Consider the following 22,533-nt stretch of genomic DNA (forward strand, 5'->3'; position numbering starts at 1 on the left):
CTATGTAGTTACCAGAGAGGGACCACAGAGTTAGGGCAAAGACAGGATCGGTCACATAAGATGAGAAATTAAACCAGCAGTTCAGGAGAAATACAGCTTTCCTTGGTGTTCAAATTGAAAGGACATTGGTCCCATGGATCCTGGTTAGTGTACAATATCCTCACCCACTTACCTGTCATAAAAGAAGAGCAAATTTCATAAGACTTTTATGACATCTCACTTTCAGGTGCTGATACAACTAGGAAGAATTATTCACTTAAAGTAGATCTACAAGGACACACATACATGTATTTCAGATACATACTTTAGGACAAAAAAACCTCCTGAGGTTACTGAGTCTTTCATGTAATCTTCCTTAAAAACTTTTTTTATATAGATGGATTTGATTAATAATTAAGAATGCAAAGGGTTTAGGGTTATATTTTTCGTTGTGAACTTGAAGTATAAATGTACTCAGTAGTGGGTAGGATGACTCACTTCTTGGAGAATCTACCAAGATTCTAACCGAAACACAAGGCGGGGTTGTAGTTATTCTCACCTCCTCACGAAGGTTCGATTAATTCATTTATTTTCCCACAAATACCTAAAGTAAATATTATACAATTTAACATTACATAAAGACTTTGTAAATATCCTGAATTTAGTTATTTATATAGCCCTATATATCTTCATATACATAGAGATATGTATTAAGCACATAGTTTTTATAGCAGACTTCTGGTTGCTAATTAATTGATACAAATAACCTCAAAGTAGAATATTTTTTCAGTTTATCCACCATCACCAATATCATTATAATCCTCCAGAATTCGGCATTTCAAAACTCACAGTAGTTTTGTATTATTTTTTCAGCTTGCTTTTTTAGTTAGTTCTTGATCTCCATCTATTCTTTTTTTAGGATTTCATTCCTTCTTATTTAAATTAATATAGCTCTTGCTAGCATGCTTCATTGATCCAAACCGGTTCTTTGCATCCCACCTCCAATAATTTCCATGGCCAGCTCAAGTCTCATTCAACTTAAGCATTTTCATCAGAATCTTCTTAACATAATTTAACATAATTCATGTCACTGATGCTTTTTATGTAAAATTTAAAATGCTCAGCCCAGTATTCAATGTTCTTCATTAACTGACTCCTCCATCAATTTTTTTTTTCCTGAAAACACATTTTTAATGTCTTCAAACTGCAGGCTCAGTTTTTTCTTTTAAATAAATCAATTTATTTAAACTAAAACAAACAATTCACCCATTTCTCCTACTCCCTCTCCCAGCCTCTGCAACCACCAATCTATTCTTTGTATCTATGAGCTTTTTCTTTTTTAAAAAACTTATTATTTTTTTAGATTCCACATTAAAGAGAGATCATACTTTATTTGTCTTTCTCTGTCTGACTTATTTCACTTAGCAGAATGCCCTCGAGGTCCATCTGACACCATTTTGGTGTCAGATTCAAAATGATCACCAATACCTATGTCAAGGACCTTACCGCCTATGTTTTCTTCTAGGAGTTTTATAGTTTTAGGTCTTATGTTTAAGTCTTTAATCCACTTTGAGTTAACTTTTTGCATGGTGTAATATCGTTGTCCATTTTCATTCTCTTCAATATGGCTCCCCAATTTTCCCAACGCCATTTGTAACAAATGGCAAGATTTCTTTTTTTTTTAGCTGAAATATATATATATATATATATATATATATATATACACACACACACACGCACACACACACACACATATATTTGATACACTTTCTTTATTCATTCATCCATCAGGGGACGCCTAGGTTGTTTCTATATCTTGGCTATTATAAATAATATTGCTATGAACATAGGGTTGTATATATCCTTTTGAGTTAGTGTTTTCTTTTTTTCAGATAAATACCCACAAGTGGAATTGCTGGATCATATCATAGTTCTACTTTTAATTTTTTGAGGAACTTTATAGTGTTTTCCGTAGGACTGCACCAATTTACATTCCCATCAGCAGTGCACGAGGGTTCCCTTTTCTTCAAAACCTCTCCAACAGTTGTTATTTGTTATTTTGATAATAGCCATTCTGACACGTGTGAAGTGATATCTCACTGTGGTTTGATTTTTTAAAAATTTTATTTTATATACAGCAGGCCCTTATTAGTTATCTATTTTATACATATTAGTGTCTACATATCAATCCCATCTCCCAATTCATCCCACCACCACCACCACCGCCCCACTCACTGTGGATTTGGTTAACTTTTTCCTGATGATTAATGGTGCTGAGCATCTTTCATTGGCCTTTTGGCCGTCTGTATGTCTTTTTGAAAAAATGTCTATTCAGATTTTCTGCCCACTTTAAAAATCAGATTGCTTGCTTTTTTGCTATTGAGTTGTATGAATTCTTTATATATTTTGGATATCAGCCCCTTATCAGATTTATCAGTTGCAAATATTTTCTCCTATTTGGTAGGCAGCCTTTTCAGTTTGTTGATGGTTTCCTTTCCTGTGTAGAAGCTTTTTAGTTTGAAGTAGTCCCACTTGTTTAGTTTTGCTTTTGTTGCTTTTGCTTTTGGTGTCAGATTCAAAATGATCACCAAGGCCTATGTCAAGACCTTACCACCTATGTTTTCTTCTAGGAGTTTCATAGTTTCAGGTCTTATGTTTAAGTCTTTAATCCACTTTGAGTTAATTTTTTGCATGGTGTAACATCGTTGTCCAGTTTCATTCTTTTCAACGTGGCTGCCTAATTTTCCCAACACCATTTATTGAAGAGACTGTCCTTGCCCTGATTGTATATTCTTGCCTCCTTTGTTGTAAACTAATTGAACATATATGCATGGGTTTATTTTTGGGTTCCCTATTCTGTTCCATCTATCTAGTGTCTGTTTTTATACTAATACCTTACTGTTTTGATTACTATAGCTTTGTAATATAGTTTGGCATCAGAGAGCATGTTGCCTCCAGCTTTGTTCTTATTTCTCAAGATTGCTTTGGCTATTTGGGGTCTTTTATGATTCCATATAAATTTTAGGGTTGTTTGTTCTATTTCTGTGAAAAAACACCATTGGAATCTTGATAGGGATTGTATTGAATCTCTAGATTACCTTGGGTAGTATGGACATTTTAACAATATTAATTCTACCAGTCTATGAGCACATAATATCTTCATTAATTTTTCCTAAACAGCTTTTTGAAATTTAGTCATTGTAGTTACTCACAGAAATCACTCCCCACCTCCCATGCTGATATCCACTTCATTGCCTTTGCTGGTATCACACCACGTTCTGAGGCTTCCTGGCATCTCTTCCTGTTCACGTCATCCCCCTGCTTCATGATTGGAAACCAAACACAGAGCCAGAGTTACTAATAAAATCTTTGAAATCACTCAGGCTATTCAATATATTTTACATATCATGATGTTGTTTTATAATTACTCACATGTTATTTCAGGTAAAACATATAACTTTTTAGGGGAAAAGTCATGTCTTCAATTCATTTTGGATCTTCCTATATTATTTAACACATGTGGTTTACACAAAGGAGGCTCCAAGAATTTTAATTCTGTAATATAAGGAAGATATTTTTAAAAGAAAAAAAAGTCACAGCTATGAATATATATGTGCACCACATACATACATATATACATTATTATAATAAAAGTACAAGATCATTTGAATTTGAGATGTTTTTCTCCATGGAAACAAAATAGTTTTTTAAAGCTCCTTCTAAACCCAGGTATGTAGTTTAAATCATTTGACTTGAAAATGCCATTCCCACTTCTAGTTTAATATTCACAAGAACCTTTCCTTTTGAAATGGCAAAGCAGAATGTGCTTCAGTCCATAATTCATACAGTGACAGTTCAAATGACTGTTAAAGTGAATTCTGAATTTTACATAGAGGGCTGCTCAGTGAAAGCCATCAGTCTGCTTGACAGCCAGCAGTGCCATTGTCCAAGAGACTTGTGGAGGTGTTGAAAGGATCAGATAGGTAGTGGTAGTAATACTTATATAATTGGGATGAACAGAAGGAATTCTCTTGGTCTTAAATACTGTAAAAAAAAAGTTTTTTTTTAAAAAATTGAGGAACGGTGCTTATAATAGTTGAGTATGTTTAATTTTGCAGTGTTAGTGTGAATAGAATGATTTTCTAGAGGAATAAAAAATATGGGAAATATATCAGTGACAGTTATCTAAACATGTTCCAAGTCTTTGAATAGAAGGAGGCACATTCTTCCAAAGCATGTATATTCCAATTATTATTCTATTTACCGAGTCAGATCTTTACCTGCTGTTTTTGTGCAATGGAATGAACACTTTTGATTTCACTTCATTCTCCTCTTCAGTATCAGAAATAAGCTTATAATACATCTCTTTACCACATGGCAGGTAGGAGAGAAACAAACTCTAGTCACTTACAGAAACATATAATTAAATGTTTTTTTTAAAAAAGACTAATTAAAATGTTCATTATAAAGTTGCTCTGACTTGCTGATTCTGTTCCTCCTACTAAATATTCCAAGTAATGTCTCCTTTTAGTAAACCTGTATAATAAAGTGAGGGGAAGTTCCTCTGTGCATCTCAAATTGTGTTCACATTGAACTTATGCCTGCTACCATATGAGTTAAGATGATGTATGCGAGGTACTTGAATGATACAATCCTGCGCTCATACCATCCTTGAGCTTATATTGTGTGGGAGACATAAGACATGCAAAATAACTCCCATAAAGTAGAACATGGTACAAGGGACAGTATTATGGGAGTATTAGAAAGAGCTTCTTGGAGAGTTTTAGAAAGTAAACTTTATATATTAGGATTCACGTATTAGACGTAAAGTAGTAATGGCTAGCCCAAAGGTATGGTGGGTCTTCCATGGGGCATGTTCTAGGAAAAGATGCAGTAAGTAGACTAGATTGGACATAGTATAGGATACTTGTGGATCAATCATGGATATCAGTAGTTTGGGGGAAGGCTGTAGGAGAACTTATATTGCCAAGTTGAAGAGTGTGATTTTTTTTTTTTTTTTTTTTTTCTGTAGACTGTGGGGAATTGTTGAACGGTTTTGAATAAGGAAGTGGTGTGGTTAAAATTGTAGCTTTAGAAACTATTGGAAGAGTAGGAAATTCATTAAGCTACTTTAATGGGATAAAAAAGGTAGAGCAGTGATAGTGAACATGGCCAAAAAAAAAAAAATTCAATAAAATACCTTGGAAGTGTCATTAACAAATGTGAAAATGGATTGGGGTGAAGAATATCAATGTTGTGAAATGAGAGGAAATATGAAAAGAGGATCAATTTGGGTTAGTGTTTGTCATGTTTGTGCAATGCAACTTGTTATTATTCACTGGGGTTATAAATTCTAGGGCGCAAAATCTCTAGTATCTAATTATGCCTTTTGCAAAACATCCAAGGAAGGTGCTCTTAAATATACTCATTTGCATTATTGATAAAATTGAATTCAGTTCAACAAGCAATAGTTAAGGCCTGACCATGAATTGTGGTCTGTGCTAAGCCTCTGAAAACAAAGAATAAGGTGTTCCAACCTTCGTTTATCTTAGAAAGGAGAGAAGGACAAATAAACAAGCAATTATTGAATAGCATACTACATACAAATAAGCAATTATTGAATAGCATATACTACATACAAATAAGTATGAGCAAATTGTGGAGCTAGCACAGGGGGAAAAGAATTATGTGACGATATTATGTATATTAATACATAAAAAAGCTATTATATTGTATTTAATCCTTTTAAAATTGGTTTTGTATTCTTCACAACATGTATGGAAAGGTAAACCAATCTCATGTTGCATTTTATAGGCAGAAACTCAATGAAAGATAATTTATTTTTTTATTTTTATTTTTTTCTGCTTTTTTAAAATTGACGTTTAGTTCATTTACTATATCATGTTAGTGTCATGTGTACAGCATAGCAGTTCAGTGATACATTCAGTTATACATATGTATATATCTATTCTTCAGATTCTCTTCCATTATAAGTTATTACAAGATATTAAGTAGAATTCCCTGTGCTATACAGTAGGTCCTTGTTGGTTACATATTTTATATAGAGTAGTGTGTATATGTTAATCCCAACCTCCTACCCCCACCCCCCTCTCCCCTTTGGGAACCATAGGTTTGTTTTCTGTGTCTGTGAGGCTATTTCTTCAACTAAAGAGAATTTAAATGCCTGACACAGTAGCAGAAAGTCTCTATTCTCTCAGTGACAAATCCTAGAAAACCCAGCTAAGATACACTCAATAAAACAAGACGTCTGGAACTACTCTAGTTTCAGGGTTGACTTTAGACCCCAGGATATGTCTGTTTTCTCCATGGCTTCCACTGACATGCGTTACTCTATCTCTGTCTCCTGGAGCTCGTCCCCTTGGTCCCTGAATGGCTCCTCTGGTTTCAGTGACAAAGTCAAGAGGTAAAGAAAAGAATTGTCCTTGTATTAAGCCCTTCTTTAAAGTGAGAAAAGCGTTGCCGGAGGCATCCTGACAGATATGCTCTCATGTGCTGTCGGCTGGAGTTGGTTTGTTCTGTGCCCAAACCAAACCATGGCCAGAGCAGTGAGACCTTGGGGGTTGGAGGCGGACTCAGCCTCCTCTGAAGAGCTTTGCCACTTCAAGGTGTGCAAACAAAATCAGGTTTGTTTGTGGGGGGAAAAAAATGTCTGTGTGTGTTGGTGGGTGGGTGAGGAGGGATGAATGAGTGATATGGCTATTCGGGTGGGGAACCCATAATTCCAGTTCTAAGTACAATTCTAACTCTACGTGTAATTCTTTAACTGTTTGCTTGTTTGCCTTTATTTCTGAGCAGTTCTCAGAGGAAACTGTAATCCCAGCAGGTATCCTAAGTCTTCTCTTGATAGACAGAATGGTCCAATATGGGAAGGTTCTTAAATTCCCTTGTGAAAATTATAACGTTATAAGCACTTCCCTGGCGGTCCAGGGTTAAGACCCTGCACTTCCACCCCAGCGGGCACGGGTTCGATTCCTGGTCCCGAACCAAGATACTGCACGCTGCGCAGTGCGGCCAGAAAAACAAAACAAAACAAACAAAACAATCACAATGTTATAAACACTGCACTAACTTGTAACTGGACCCTTTGGGAAATTGTGAGCCACTGTAAATCATCTCTGTGTTATGGAAGTTGATGGATCTTGAGAGTGCAAAGCTGCTTTTCACAGAATCAACATTTAATCATACAGGTGTTGAGGAAGTTTGGGTATTTTTGGTGCTGATAGTAGATAATAAGGAAGGGAATACAGATATATATATAGATCGATCTATATCTATATATAATATAGATATATAAGGAAGGGAATACAGATATATAGATAGATCTACATCTACATCTATATATAATATAGATGTATAAGGAAGGGAATACAGATATATAGATATAGATAGATCTATATCTATATATATAATAAAGATATTTAAGGAAGGGAATACAGATATATAGATAGATAGATCTATATCTATATCTAATATAGATATATAAGGAGGGAATACAGATATATAGATAGATAGATCTATATCTATATCTATATATAATATAGATATTTAAGGAAGGGAATACAGATATATAGATAGATAGATCTATATCTATATCTATATATAATATAGATATATAAGGAAGGGAATACAGATATATAGATAGATCTACATCTACATCTATATATAATATAGATATATAAGGAAGGGAATACAGATATATAGATAGATCTATATCTATATCTATATATAATATAGATGTATAAGGAAGGGAATACAGATATATAGATATAGATAGATCTATATCTATATCTATATATAATACAGATATATAAGGAAGGGAATACAGATATATAGATAGATAGATCTATACCTATATCTATACATAATATAGATGTATAAGGAAGGGAATACAGATAGATAGATCTACATCTATATCTATATATAATATAGATATATAAGGAAGGGAATACAGATATATAGATAGATAGATCTATATCTATATCTGTATATAATATAGATGTATAAGGAAGGGAATACAGATATATAGATATAGATAGATCTATATCTATATCTATAATACAGATATATAAGGAAGGGAATACAGATATGTAGATAGATAGATCTATATCTATATCTATATCTAATATAGATATATAAGAAGGGAATACAGATATATAGATAGATAGATCTATATCTATATCTATATCTAATATAGATATATAAGGAAGGGAATACAGATATATAGATAGATAGACCTATATCTATATCTATATATAATACAGATATATAAGGAAGGGAATACAGATATGTAGATAGATAGATCTACATCTACATCTATATATAATATAGATATATAAGGAAGGGAATACAGATATATAGATAGATAGATCTATACCTATATCTATACATAATATAGATGTATAAGGAAGGGAATACAGATAGATAGATCTACATCTATATCTATATATAATATAGATATATAAGGAAGGGAATACAGATATATAGATAGATAGATCTATATCTATATCTGTATATAATATAGATGTATAAGGAAGGGAATACAGATATATAGATATAGATAGATCTATATCTATATCTATAATACAGATATATAAGGAAGGGAATACAGATATGTAGATAGATAGATCTATATCTATATCTATATCTAATATAGATATATAAGAAGGGAATACAGATATATAGATAGATAGATCTATATCTATATCTATATCTAATATAGATATATAAGGAAGGGAATACAGATATATAGATAGATAGACCTATATCTATATCTATATATAATACAGATATATAAGGAAGGGAATACAGATATGTAGATAGATAGATCTATATCTATATCTATATCTAATATAGGTATATAAGGAAGGGAATACAGATATGTAGATAGATAGATCTATATCTATATCTATATCTAATATAGATATATAAGAAGGGAATACAGATATATAGATAGATAGACCTATATCTATATCTATATATAATACAGATATATAAGGAAGGGAATACAGATATGTAGATAGATAGATCTATATCTATATCTATATCTAATATAGGTATATAAGGAAGGGAATACAGATATGTAGATAGATAGATCTATATCTATATCTATATCTAATATAGATATATAAGAAGGGAATACAGATATATAGATAGATAGATCTATATCTATATCTATATATAATACAGATATATAAGGAAGGGAATACAGATATGTAGATAGATAGATCTATATCTATATCTATATATAATATAGGTATATAAGGAGGGAATACAGATATGTAGATAGATAGATCTATATCTATATATAATATATATGTATAAGGAAGGGAATACAGATATATAGATATAGATAGATCTATATCTATATATCTATAATACAGATATATAAGGAAGGGAATACAGATATATAGATAGATCTACATCTACATCTATATATAATATAGATGTATAAGGAAGGGAATACAGATATATAGATATAGATAGATCTATATCTATATATCTATAATACAGATATATAAGGAAGGGAATACAGATATATAGATAGATCTACATCTACATCTATATATAATATAGATGTATAAGGAAGGGAATACAGATATATAGATATAGATAGATCTATATCTATATATCTATAATACAGATATATAAGGAAGGGAATACAGATATATAGATAGATCTACATCTACATCTATATATAATATAGATGTATAAGGAAGGGAATACAGATATATAGATATAGATAGATCTATATCTATATATCTATAATACAGATATATAAGGAAGGGAATACAGATATATAAATAGATCTACATCTACATCTATATATAATATAGATGTATAAGGAAGGGAATACAGATATGTAGATAGATAGATCTATATCTATATCTATATATAATATAGGTATATAAGGAGGGAATACAGATATGTAGATAGATAGATCTATATCTATATATAATATAGATGTATAAGGAAGGGAATACAGATATATAGATAGATAGATCTATATCTATATATAATATGGATGTATAAGGAAGGGAATACAGATATGTAGATAGATAGATCTATATCTATATCTATATATAATATAGATGTATAAGGAGGGAATACAGATATGTAGATAGATAGATCTATATCTATATCTATATATAATATAGATGTATAAGGAGGGAATACAGATATGTAGATAGATAGATCTATATCTATATCTATATATAATATAGATGTATAAGGAGGGAATACAGATATGTAGATAGATAGATCTATATCTATATCTATATCTAATATAGGTATATAAGGTGTAGCTGAGGTGAATGCTTCCTTACTGCCAGGTGATATTACTCAAAATATCGATTTAGAAGCAGGAGCTTTGTTTTATCTATCTAAAATTTTAATGTAGACCAACCACACCAACCCCCCCCTCACTGAAAAGTCATTCTTTACCTGAAAAAGCACATCCTACATTATCTGGAAGAGCAGCGGAGAGACTGAGGGCCCTGCCAGGTTATGGGGAAACAGGTGGGTGGAACTCGGCCAGGGAGAGGTCAGGTTCATGTGACCTCCCTTCCTCCCCTCTGGCCCAGCCTTCCCAACCGGCCCCCTTCAAAATCCTGGAGGGTCGGGGGCAGGGGTCACTTCTTGGCAGCTTCTGCCTGGGCTGCCAAATCTACCTCTTTCTGAGCAGCCAGGAACGGGGCTCGCTCCTTCTGGAAAGCTGCCAGCTCTTCAGAACGGAGGTCCTTCACCACACAGATGCCCAGGGCACGGGCAGATCCAATGATGGAGCGGACAGCAGAGGACGGGGCACGTCCTGCAGGGTGAAGGCGTTATCCTGAGCTTTAACGCCGGCGATCTCCTACACGTGCTTCAGTGGTACCAGGCCTGCCGCCTCCTTCCCTGTGTGCGGGGCCCCCTTCTCAATCCCAGAAGCTGCCTTCAGGAAGCAGGAAACAGTGGGTTGGCCAATTTTGATTTCAAATGCCCTGTCGGGCTTCACAAAAATCTTGGTAGGCAGAGAAATGCCTTCTTTGATGTCCTTGGTCTTCTCGTTGAACTCCTTACAGAGCTGGTTGACAGAAACGCCTTGCTGACCCAGGATGGGGCCTGGCGGGGGGCCCGGGTCGATGGTCCGGATCATGCCGCTGGCCTTGGGCTTCCTGAGGGCCTCAGTGGCCTGGCTTAGCCTTGACACGATGCGGAATTCCCGGCCTTAGTTCATTTCAGGTCTACAGCAAGGAGGAAGGGGGTGGGGAGGAGGGGGACAGGGACATCTTCTGAAACCTGGCCTGCATCCCAGTGACTACAGCACTTTATCTCTTTCTTGTAACAAGTCATCTGACAATTATAATATGTTCTGCTCGTTAATAAATCTGGAGTCTGGCAGTAGCAGGCATCACTTGATCACATATGGCAGGTGTGGAATTTTTATATAGTTCCTATTATAAGTTTGCTGATCTGGCATATTTAAGATGAATTGTGAGAAAGAGGGACCGTAACTGATCAGGTAATGCTTGCAAAGAAGTAGTGCACTTAGCCTTATTCCTTTTAATATCTTCTTTAACATTTTGGTGATTTCCCAAAGTCTGGCGGGCCATGCTGTTTCTAAAACGACAGTGGCTACAGAAATGTTTTCTCTGGTATAGGAATGAAGAAAGCAAGAGGAAAGCCATTTCTTTTATTTAAAAAATGTCTTTTAGAAGGTTTGTAGGAGCACATCCTAGGTAATGCTTAGTAAAAATTGATTTAACGATTTATATGCCTAAATTAAAGCCTTCTTTTAATGAAATGACATGAATATGATAGGCTATTGATTCAGTAACTGACACAATGAATAAAAGGGTAAGTTAGATATTTTCAAAACACCCATAGAGATCCAAGAATATCAGGGATATGCAGTGATAGCTAAATATAATGTGTCAATGAATATAATAAATGTCACAGACATACCTATTCATACTTTCATAAGGGAGGGCAACTTCTTAGATTGAGAAGATGTGGCAGTTTTCAGAGAGGTTGTCTTTGGATTGTGTAGACACCCCAATGATAGCTAGTTTTAGTTTTAGAACAGAAAAATGAGGCAAAATAGTATGTTTAAACTTATTAGAAAACTCAGTTGATAATAGATCATTCAAATAATTTTATTCTTTTATTTAAAAAATCAAACTTTGATCTTTAGTCCCAATAACTTCTGGACTACAAATACTAGGCTAAATAGTATTTTTTATAACATTTTTTAATATGGTTGGTACATTTTACTGTGTAAAATTGTTCAAAGAACACATAAAATACTTTGACTATTTGCATATCTATATATATCTATATATTGTTTATTTTATTTGTAGTGACTTTAATGGCTGTTGTTTACATGAATGGAGTTTTACCAGAGAAGATAGGTTTTTTTTTTTTAATTTAATTTATTTTTTATACAGCAGGTTCTTATTAGTTATCCATTTAATACATATTAGTGTATACATGTCAACCCCAATCTCCCAATTCATTACACCACCACCCCTACCCCGCCACTTTCCCCACTTGGTGTCCATACATTAGTTCTCTACATCTGTGTCTCTATTTCTTACCTGCAAAGTGGTTCATCTGTACCATTTTTCTAGGTTCCACATATATGCATTAATATACAATATTTGTTTTTCTCTTTCTGACTTACTTCATTCTGTATGACAGTCTCTAGATCCATCCACGTCTCTACAGTGACCCAATTTCGTTCCTTTTTATGGCTGAGTAATATTCCATTGTATATATGTACCACATCTTTATCCATTCATCTGTTAATGGGCATTTAGGTTGCTTCCATGAAAGGGCGATTGTAAAGAGTGCTGCAATGAACATTTTGGTACATGCCTCTTTTTGAATTATGGTTTTCTCAGGGTATATGCCCAGTAGTGGGATTGCTGGGTCGTATGGTAGTTCTATTTGTAGTTTTTTAAGGAACTTCCATACTGTTCTCCATAGTGGCTGTATCAATGTACATTCCCACCAACAGTACAAGAGGGTTCCCTTTTCTCCACACACTCTCCAGCATTTATTGTTTGCAGATTTTTTGATGATGGCCATTCGACCAGTGTGAGGTGATATCTCATTGTAGTTTTGATTTGCATTTCTCTAATGATTAATGATGTTGAGCATTCTTTCATGTAATTGTTGGCAATCTGTATATCTTCTTTGGAGAAATGTCTATTTAGGTCTTCTGCCCATTTTTGGATTAGGTTGTTTGTGTTTTTTGATATTTAGCTGCATGAGCTGCTTGTCAATTTTGGTGATTAATCCTTTCTCAGTTGCTTCATTTACAAATGTTTTTTCCCATTCTGAGTGTTGTCTTTTGGCCTTGTTTATGGTACCCTTTGCTGTGCAAAAGCTTTTAAGATTCATTAGGTCCCATTTGTTTATTTATTTTTTTAAAATTTCCATTTCTCTAGGAGGTGGGTCAAAAAGGATCTTGCTGTGATTTATGTCAGAGTGTTCTGCTTGTGTTGTCACCTAAGAGTTTGATAGTGTCTGGCCTTACATGTAGGTCTTTAATCCATTTTGGGTTTATTTTTGTGTACGGTGTTCTAATTTCATTCTTTTACATGTAGCTGTCCAGTTTTCCCAGAACCACTTATTGAATAGAGTGTCTTGTCTCCATTGTATATCCTTGCCTCCTTTGTCATAGATTAGTTGACCATAGGTGCGTGGGTTTATGTCTGGGCTTTCTATCCTGTTTCATTTATATATATTTCTGTTTTTGTGCCAGTACCATATTGTCTTGATTACTGTAGCTTTATAGTATACTCTGAAGTCAGGGAGTCTGATTCATCCAGCTCCATTTTTTTCCCTGAAGACTGCTTTGGCTATTCGGGGTCTTCTGTGTCTCCATACAAATTTTAAGATTTTTTTTGTTCTAGTTCTGTAAAAAATGCCACTGGTAATTTGATAGGGATTGCATTGAATTTGTAGATTGCTTTGGGTAGTATAGTCATTTTCACAATATTGATTCTTCCAATCAAAGAACATGGTATGTCTCTCCATTTGTTGGTATCTTTGATTTCTTTCATCGGTGTCTTATAGTTTTATACAGACAGGTCTTTTGTCTCCTTAGGAAGGTTTATTCCTAGGTATTTTATTCTTTTTGTTGCAGTGGTAAATGGGAGTGTTTCCTTAATTTCTCTTTCAGATTTTTCATCATTAGTATACAGAAATGCAAGAGATTTCTGTGCATTAATTTTGTATCTTGCAGCTTTACCAAATTCATTGATTAGCTCTAGTAGTTTTCTGGTGGCATCTCTAGGATTCTCTGTGTATAGTATCATGTCATCTGCAAAGAGTAACAGTTTAACTTCTTCTTTTCCTATTTGTATTCCTCTTATTTCTTTTTCTTCTCTGATTGCCGTGGCTAGGACTTCCAAAACTATGTTGAACAATAGTGGCAAGAGTGGAAATCCTTGTCTTGTTCCTGATCTTAGAGGATATGCTTTCAGTTTTTCACCATTGAGAATGATGTTTGCTGTGGGTTTGTCTTATATGGCCTTTATTATGTTGAGGTAGGTTCCCTCTATGCCACTTTCTGGAGAGTTTTTATCATAAATGGGTGTTGAATTTTGTCAAAAGCTTTTTCTGCATCTTTTGAGATGATCATATGGGATAAATCCTACTTGATTATGATGTATGATCCTTTTAATGTGTTGTTGGATTCTGTTTTCTAGTATTTTGTTGAGGAGTTTTGCATCTATATTCATCAGTGATACTGGTGTGTAATTTTATTTTTTGTAGTATCTTTGTCTGGTTTTGGTATCAGGGTGATGGTGGCCTCATAGAATGAGTTTGGGAGTTTTCCTTCCTCTGCAGGTTTTTGGAAGAGTTTGAGAAGGATGGGTGTTAGCTCTTCTGTAAATGTTTCATAGGATTCACCTGTGAAGCCATCTGGTCCTGGACTTTTGTTTGTTGGAAGATTTTTAATCACAGTTTCAATTTCATTACCTGTGATTGGTCTGTTCATATTTTCTATTTCTTCCTCGTTCAGTCTCGGAAGGTTATACCTTTCTAAGAATTAGTCCATTTCTTCCAGGTTGTCCATTTTATTGGCATAGAGTTGCTTGTAGTAGTCTCTTAGGATGCTTTGTATTTCTGTGCTGTCTGTTGTAACTTCTCCTTTTTCATTTCTAATTTTATTGATTTGAGTCTTCTCTCTTTTTTTCTTGTTGAGTCTGGCTAATGGTTTATCAATTTTGTTTATCTTCTCAAAGAATCAGCTTTTAGTTTTATTGATCTGTGCTATTGTTTTCTTTGTTTCTATTTCATTTATTTCTGCTCTGATCTATATGATTTCTTTCCTTCTGCTAACTTGGGGTTTTGTTTGTTCTTTCTCTAGTTCCTTTTGGTGTAAGTTTAGGTTGTGTATTTGAGATGTTTCTTATTTCTCGAGGTAGGCTTGTATAGCTATAAAGTTCCCTCTTAGAACTGCTTTTGCTGAATCCCATAGGTTTCGGATCGTCGTGTTTTCATTGTCATTTGTCTCTAGATATTCTTTGATTTCCTCTTTGATTTCTTCAGTGTTCTCTTGGTTATTTAGTAACGTATTGTTTAGCCTCCATGTGTTTGTGGTTTTTACATTTTTTTGTTTTCCTTTAATTGATTTCTAATCTCATAGTTTTGTGGTCAGAAAAGATGCTTGATATGATTTCAATTTTCTTAAATTCACTGAGGCTTGATTTGTGACCCATGATATGATCTATCCTGGAGGATGTTCTGTGTGCACTTGAGAAAAAAGTGTAATCTGCTGTTTTTGGATGGAATGTCCTATAAATATCAATTAAATCTATCTGGTCTGTTGTGTCATTTAAAGCTTGTGTTTCCTTAGTAATTTTCTGTTTGGGTGATCTGTTCTTTGGTGTAAAATTCCCCCAATATTTCTGTGTTACTGTTGATTTCCACTTTGATAGCTTTTAGCAGTTGCCTTATGTATTGAGGTGCTCCTATGCTGGGTGCATATATATTTATAATTGTTATATCTTCTTCTTGGATTGATTCCTTTTTATTATGTAGTGTCCTTCCTTGTCTCTTGTAACATTCTTTATTTTAAAGTTTATTTAATCTGATATGAGTATTGATACTCCAGCTTTCTTTTGATTTCCATTTGCATGGAATATCTTTTTCCATCCCCTCACTTTCAGTCTGTATGTGTCCCTAGGGGTGAAGTGTGTCTCTTGTAGACAGCATATGTATGGGTCTTGTTTCTGTGTCCATTCAGCAAGCCTGTGTCTTTTGGTTGGAGCATTTAATCCATTCATGTTTAAGGTAATTATTGATATGTATGTTCCTATTACCATTTTCTTAATTTTGGGGTTTTTTTTTTTTGTAGGTCCTTTTCTTCTCTTGTGTTACCCACTTAGAGAAGTTCCTTTAGCATTTGTTGTAGAGTGGTTTGGTGGTGCTGAATTCTCTTAGCTTTTCCTTGTCTGTAAAGCTTTTGATTTATCCATCAAATCTGAATGAGATCCTTGCTGTGTAGAGTAACCTTGGTTGTAGGTTCTTCCCTTTCATCACTTTAAGTATATCATGCCACTCCCTTCTGGCTTGTAGAGTTTCTGCTTAGAAATGAACTGTTAACCTTATGGGAGTTCCCTTGTATATTATTTGGTTTTTTTCCTTGTTGCTTTCAATAAGTTTTCTTTGTCCTTAATTTTTGTCAATTTGATTACTATGTGTCTCGGTGTGTTTCTCCTTGGGTTTATCCTGCCTGGGACTCTGCACTTTGTGGACTTGGGTGGCTATTTCCTTTCCCATGTTAGGGAAGTTTTCAACTATTATCTCTTCAAATATTTTCTTGGTTCCTTTCTCTCTCTCTTCTCCTTCTGCGACCCCTATAATGCAAATGTTGTTGCATTTAATGTTTTCCCAGAGGTCTCTTAGGCTGTTTTCATTTCTTTTCATTCTTTTTTCTTTATTCTGTTCTGCAGCAGTGAATTCCACCATTCTGTCTTCCAGGTCACTTATCCGTTCTTCTGCCTCAGTTATTCTGCTATTGATTCCTTCTAGTGTATTTTTCATTTCAGATATTGTATAGTTCATGTCTGTTTTTATAGTGTTCATCTCTGTTTGTTTGTTCTTTAATTCTTCTAGGTCTCTGTTAAGCACTTCTTGCATCTTTTCGATCTTTGCCTCCATTCTTTTTCTGAGGTCCTGGATCATATTCACTATCATTATTCTAAATTCTTTTTCTTGAAGGTTGCCTATCTGCACTTCATTTAGTTTTTTTTCTGGGGTTTTATCTTGTTCCTTCATCTGGTACATAGCCCTCAGCCTTTTCATCTTGTCTGTCTTTCTGTGAATGTGGTTTTTGTTCCACAGGCTGCAGGATTGTAGTTCTTCTTACTTCTGCTGTCTGTCCTCTTGAAGATACAATTTTGTCAACTGCTATTTTCACTTATATTGTTAAGTAGATGTAATTAAATCTGTTAAGTGAAGTGTATCTTTAAGTAGATTCCTGAAATGAGATTATTTATGATTGTGTAATATTCCATGATATGAGTGTATCATTTATTTAATTCATATTGTTATTAGGCTTTAGGTTGCTTTCATGCTGATATTTCACATTCTTGTCTCTAAATATTTGTAAGCATTTCTAAGGCCTTGCTGATGATTTTTCTAAAATAAATTCCTAAATGTGGAATTACCATGTCAATTTTAAAGCTTTTAACATGTATTTCCATACTGTACTCTAGAAATATGTTTCAGTTTCTAGATACAGTAATTATTAATTGGTGCCCATAACTATGCAGATTTTAGATCATTGTAAAAAAGAAGTTTATAACATTGTTGCCTAGGGAGTGCTATATTAGCGTTTTCTACATTCGTTGGGTATCATCCTTGTCTCATTATATATATTTACTTTCCTTATGTATTTTCTTTATATCATTATACATGCATATCATTGGCAAAACAAAAGCAAAGAAAACAAGGAAATAGACATGTCAGTGCATGTGTTAGCAATAAGAATAAAAGTTACTGCTTTTATGAAATTTCAAAATGCTTACAATAAGATAATGCTTTTTGCTTGCTAGTAAAATCTCGATTTTGCTCTGTGCTGGTAGCAACAAAAAGAAAGGGAAAAGATGAACAAGTCACACATAGACCTTGACTGCTCGGAAAAGCTAATGATGTAAATGAATAATAGTCAGGTTTTTATTATTTCAAGTAAATCATCACATTTATGGCATACTACTCCCAAGACAATAGAGCAGCAGCTTTCTGTTTTAATTTTTTTCCCGTTTTTTGTTTTCCTGCATATTTCATCCCCATTCAAGTACTATTTAATTCACATTCACTTTGAACTATAAAAGCTGAGATATTCAAAAGCCACTCACTCTTGGGAATTCCCTGGCAGTCCAGTGGTTAGGACTCCATGCTTCTACTGCCAGTGGCCCACTTTCAGTCCCTGGCCGGGGATCTAAGATCCTGCATGCCTCGTGGCATGGCCAAGAAAGGAAAAAAAAGCCACTCACTCTTGAAATAGTACTTAGTAACTGTGTGGTCTTGGGCAATTATTTAATCTGTGTAATCATCAGAGTCCTCAACTATAAAATGAGGGTCATAATCTTACTGCCTTTGGGAGTGAGATAAAGTAGCTTTGAAAAAAGCTGAATCTTGATAGCGAAAGTTTATTGCTGTTTTTTGTTTCCAAGGTTTGAGTCTATTTTAACAAAATATGGTGATTGTGCTTTGGAGAGTCAAGCTCCAAGGTGAGGAATTCTTTCTTTCATTAGTCACAGACAACGAGACTTCTGTTCTTTCATGAGCACTTATTAAATACTGCAGTTAGGAGATCAAGGGAAGGACCTGTGAAAAATATATAGTTTGTTATGGTGAGATATAGTGGAAGAAATTGTACTACTTACTGTTCAAAAATTTTTTTTCCCTCCATTTTTATTTTAGTAGCTGTCTTGACTATTTTCCTCTGCCTGTATATTTCTCTCCACTTGTCTTCCTAGAAACTTAAGCAGAATTCCATTTTGGAATCTTGAAGCCAATTAATTTCACCCTGAGTCCCAAGGTTCCTATTCTAGCAAATCCTGTCAATTTACTATTAACAAAAAATTCAGTTAGGGAAAAAAGACAGGATTTTCCTTTTGACAACAGTATTTCTAGTCACGGCAATGTTTGGTGATATACTTTTCTGGGAATATGTTCATTCATCTGTATTCTCTTTGTCTTATCCCCACACTCTGCTGATTGAACTGCGCAGACACTGTCCTCTCTGCTAACCCTACTTTCTTCAGAATCTTCTGGAATTCCTGCACCATCATAAATACATTTTCTTACACACTCAGTACTTTTCAAAGAGAGTCCACTGCATCTGCTGATTTTATTTTATTTTTTAAAATTTTTATCAGAGTACAGTTGATTTACAGTGGTGTGTTAGTTTCTGTTGTACAGCAAAGTGAATCAGTTATACGTATACATAGATCCACTCTTTTTTAGATTTCCCAAATAGGCCATTACAGGGTATTGAGAAGAGTTCCCTGTGCTAGACAGCTGGTTCTTATTAGTTATCCATTTTATATATAGTTGTGTGCATATGTCAATCCCAGTCTCCTAGTTTATCCCTCCCCCCTCTTATCCCCTGGTAACCATAAGTTTGTTTTCTACATCCATGACTCTACTTCTGTTTTGTAAGTAAGTTCATTTGTACCCTTTTTTTCAGACTCTACATATAAGTGATATCATATGATATTTGTCTTTTTGTGCCTTACTTCACCAATGTCTAAGTCCATCCATGATGCTGCATCTGCTTATTTTAAATCTTTTTTTAAAAAAATAAATTTATTTATTTATTGGCTGCTTTGGGTCTTCGTTGCTGCATGCGGGCTTTCTCTAGTTGCAGCGAGTGGGGGCTGCTCTTCATTGCGGTGCGTGGGCTTCTCATTGCGGTGGCTTCTCTTGTTGCAGAGCGTGGGCTTTAGGCGCGCGGGCTTCAGTAGTTGTGGCACGTGGGCTCAGTAGTTGTGACTTGTGGGCTCTAGAGCACAGGCTCAGTAGTTGTGGCGCACGGGCTTACTTGCTTTGCGGCATGTGGGATCTTCCCAGACCAGGGCTCGAACCCGTGTCTCCTGCATCGGCAGGCGGATGCCACCAGGGAAGTCCGCCTCTGCTTATTTTAATAGGAACCAAGCTGTAAGGTGGTTTTCATCTTTTCCATGAAAACTGCCCATTTTCACGCTGTTCCCCACATACCACAGGTCTGGGGGTGTGTTGCTGACCTTATAAATTATAGACCATTACATCTCCATGTCTTGGAGGTGCATTTTTTTTTTTATTTTGACCTTTGCTTTTTCCTCGTCACTGTGTTCTCCCTACTTTTTAGTGGTTCTTTCATAGTCATGGAGGGTATGGGTACAGCTTCCATTTTTTCTTCTCATCCCAGATTCTGCTATTCCCCTTTTCAGGTTCCTTACCTTAGTGAACAACCCTTTTGGGATCTTGCCTCTGTGCTTCCTTTATTTTGATGACCTTCGCGTCCAGCTTTCTTCAGCATCCTCTTATAAGGCTGGACCCTCCTGTGACCGGAACTGCTTTACTTCTGAGAACATACCCTGCAACCTCCGACTGTGTGACTTCTTGTCGTTGCAGCCCTCGTGTCTTCACCGGCACCAAACTCATTCACTTGTCAGCAGGAGCTTCAGTCCCTCTCCACTCCACTTTCATTTCTAGCCTCTGTTTTTCTTTTCTGCCTCTTATTTACCCTCCACTTCCTGTACTTCTTTTTGTCTTACTGCTCCACTGACACTTCTGTTAGAGTTTCTGATCATCTTTATTATGCCAGATCCAATGAACAGTTTTCTCTGATTCTCTTCTTCTTTCTTGGTACCTCTCTCTCTCTCTCTCTCTCTCTCTCTCTCTCTCTCTCTCTTTTTTTTTTTAAAATTTTTTTCTTGGGGGCAGCACCACACCACTGCTTGTGGTACCTTAGTTCCCTGACCAGGGATTGAACCTAGTCCCTGGCAGTGAAAGTGCCGTATCCTAACCGCTGGACCACCAGGGAATTCCCCAAACCTCCTTCTCTTGATTTCCACAACATCATTCTCCTGTAGTTTATGTCCTGTACGTTCGTTCTTAGTTCTCCTTTATAGGTTTTCCTTCCTTTTACTTACTCCTAAAAATTGTGGTTTACCAAGGGCCCTTTCTTGGTGTTTTGCTCTCTTCACTTCTTACCTCTTTCTAGTTCATTTCACTCAAATTTTAGTAACTTTAATGATGTATTGATGATTTCCAAACCTCTATATTTGTCTTGCTCCTCTATGTAAATTTATATATACCTAAAATTATATTTACCTTTTCCCACTGCACGTCTTTGCATAGCTGACGTTCAAGAGACGCCTCAGTGTAGAATGTCCAAGATTAATTTTGTCTCTTTACAACTGTCTCTTCTCTGGTATTTTGTTTTTGGGGAACGGTAGCAACACACAACCGGTTTCCCAAACCAGGAGCATGAAATTCTAACTAAACCTTGGTTTAGTGTGAGTCTTACTGATTCAGCTCATGGACGGCTCGTGTAAATGTCTCCATTTTAGTTCTTACTTCTATAATGGGTGCGGTCATCCTTCTCACCTAGACCATTGAGAGTTGTCTTAATTTTTTTTGCCTCAGGTTTTCCATCTCTGGCTGGTGTCTGAGAGCTCCTCAGTCTGCAAGGAGTGACCACCTCTGGAGACTTCCCACTCCCCCCACACCCTGCCACCCAGCCATATGTTTGACCAGCCATTACTTACTTTATTAGCCTTTGTCTCAGCATTTTTAGGAAGAGTTTCTTTTCTGTAGATCTCTATTCTCATAATCCTCTATATTTTACTCTTTCCCAACCTTCATCAAACTTTATTCTACTTTTTTTCTCGTTTGGGTAAGCTTATGCAGCTTACGCATGCAGTGATGGATCACTGCAAAGTAAAGGATGTGGTTGTGAGAGCACAATTCAGAGTGCTGGGTCTTTGAACCAAGCCCAGTCCAAGGTGCCCTGTCTTGAGTGTTGGTTGGAGGTACTAAGATAGTGGTCAGCACTGAAGAAACTGGGAACTTGACCTTCTTTGGTCAGGCAGCTTGCACAATTTGCCCTCTGTCCTTCTACCTAATCATCTCAGCTTCACTTTTGCAAATTCACTTTGCCTGTTTGCATAAAAAGGAAAGTAACTCTTTTTGTTTAATACTGAAGGTGCCCACATTAGACATTGCATTTTTGTTGTTGGTAGTGGTTTTTATTAAAGTGAAGTATAGTTGATTTACAATTTTGTGCTAGTTTCAGGTGTACATTAAAGTGACTTAGTTATAATTTTCAGGTCGTTACAAGATATTGAATGTAGTTCCCTGTACTATACTGTAGATCCTTGTTACTTACCTATTTTATGTTATAGTAGTGTCTGTTAATCCCATACTCCCAATGTATCTCTGCCTCTCTCCCTCTCCCCTTTTGTAACCATAAATTTGTTTTCTATGTCTGTGAGTCTGTTTCTGTTTTGTAAATAGATTCATTTGTATTCTTTTTGAGATTCC

General features: G+C 35.2%; 1 protein-coding gene and 1 pseudogene across 3 annotated transcripts in view; one reads left to right on the plus strand and one right to left on the minus strand.

Moving 5' to 3' along the window:
* The window catches only part of KCNT2 (potassium sodium-activated channel subfamily T member 2), a 377,107-nt gene that overhangs the window by 10,271 nt on the left and 344,303 nt on the right, over positions 1–22,533 (plus strand). The window lies entirely within an intron of this gene.
* Positions 10,629–12,600, minus strand: LOC131755456 (large ribosomal subunit protein uL11m pseudogene; annotated as a pseudogene).

This window comes from Kogia breviceps, chromosome 1, assembly GCF_026419965.1.
Source record: "Kogia breviceps isolate mKogBre1 chromosome 1, mKogBre1 haplotype 1, whole genome shotgun sequence".
Classification (NCBI taxonomy): Eukaryota; Metazoa; Chordata; class Mammalia; order Artiodactyla; family Physeteridae; genus Kogia; species Kogia breviceps.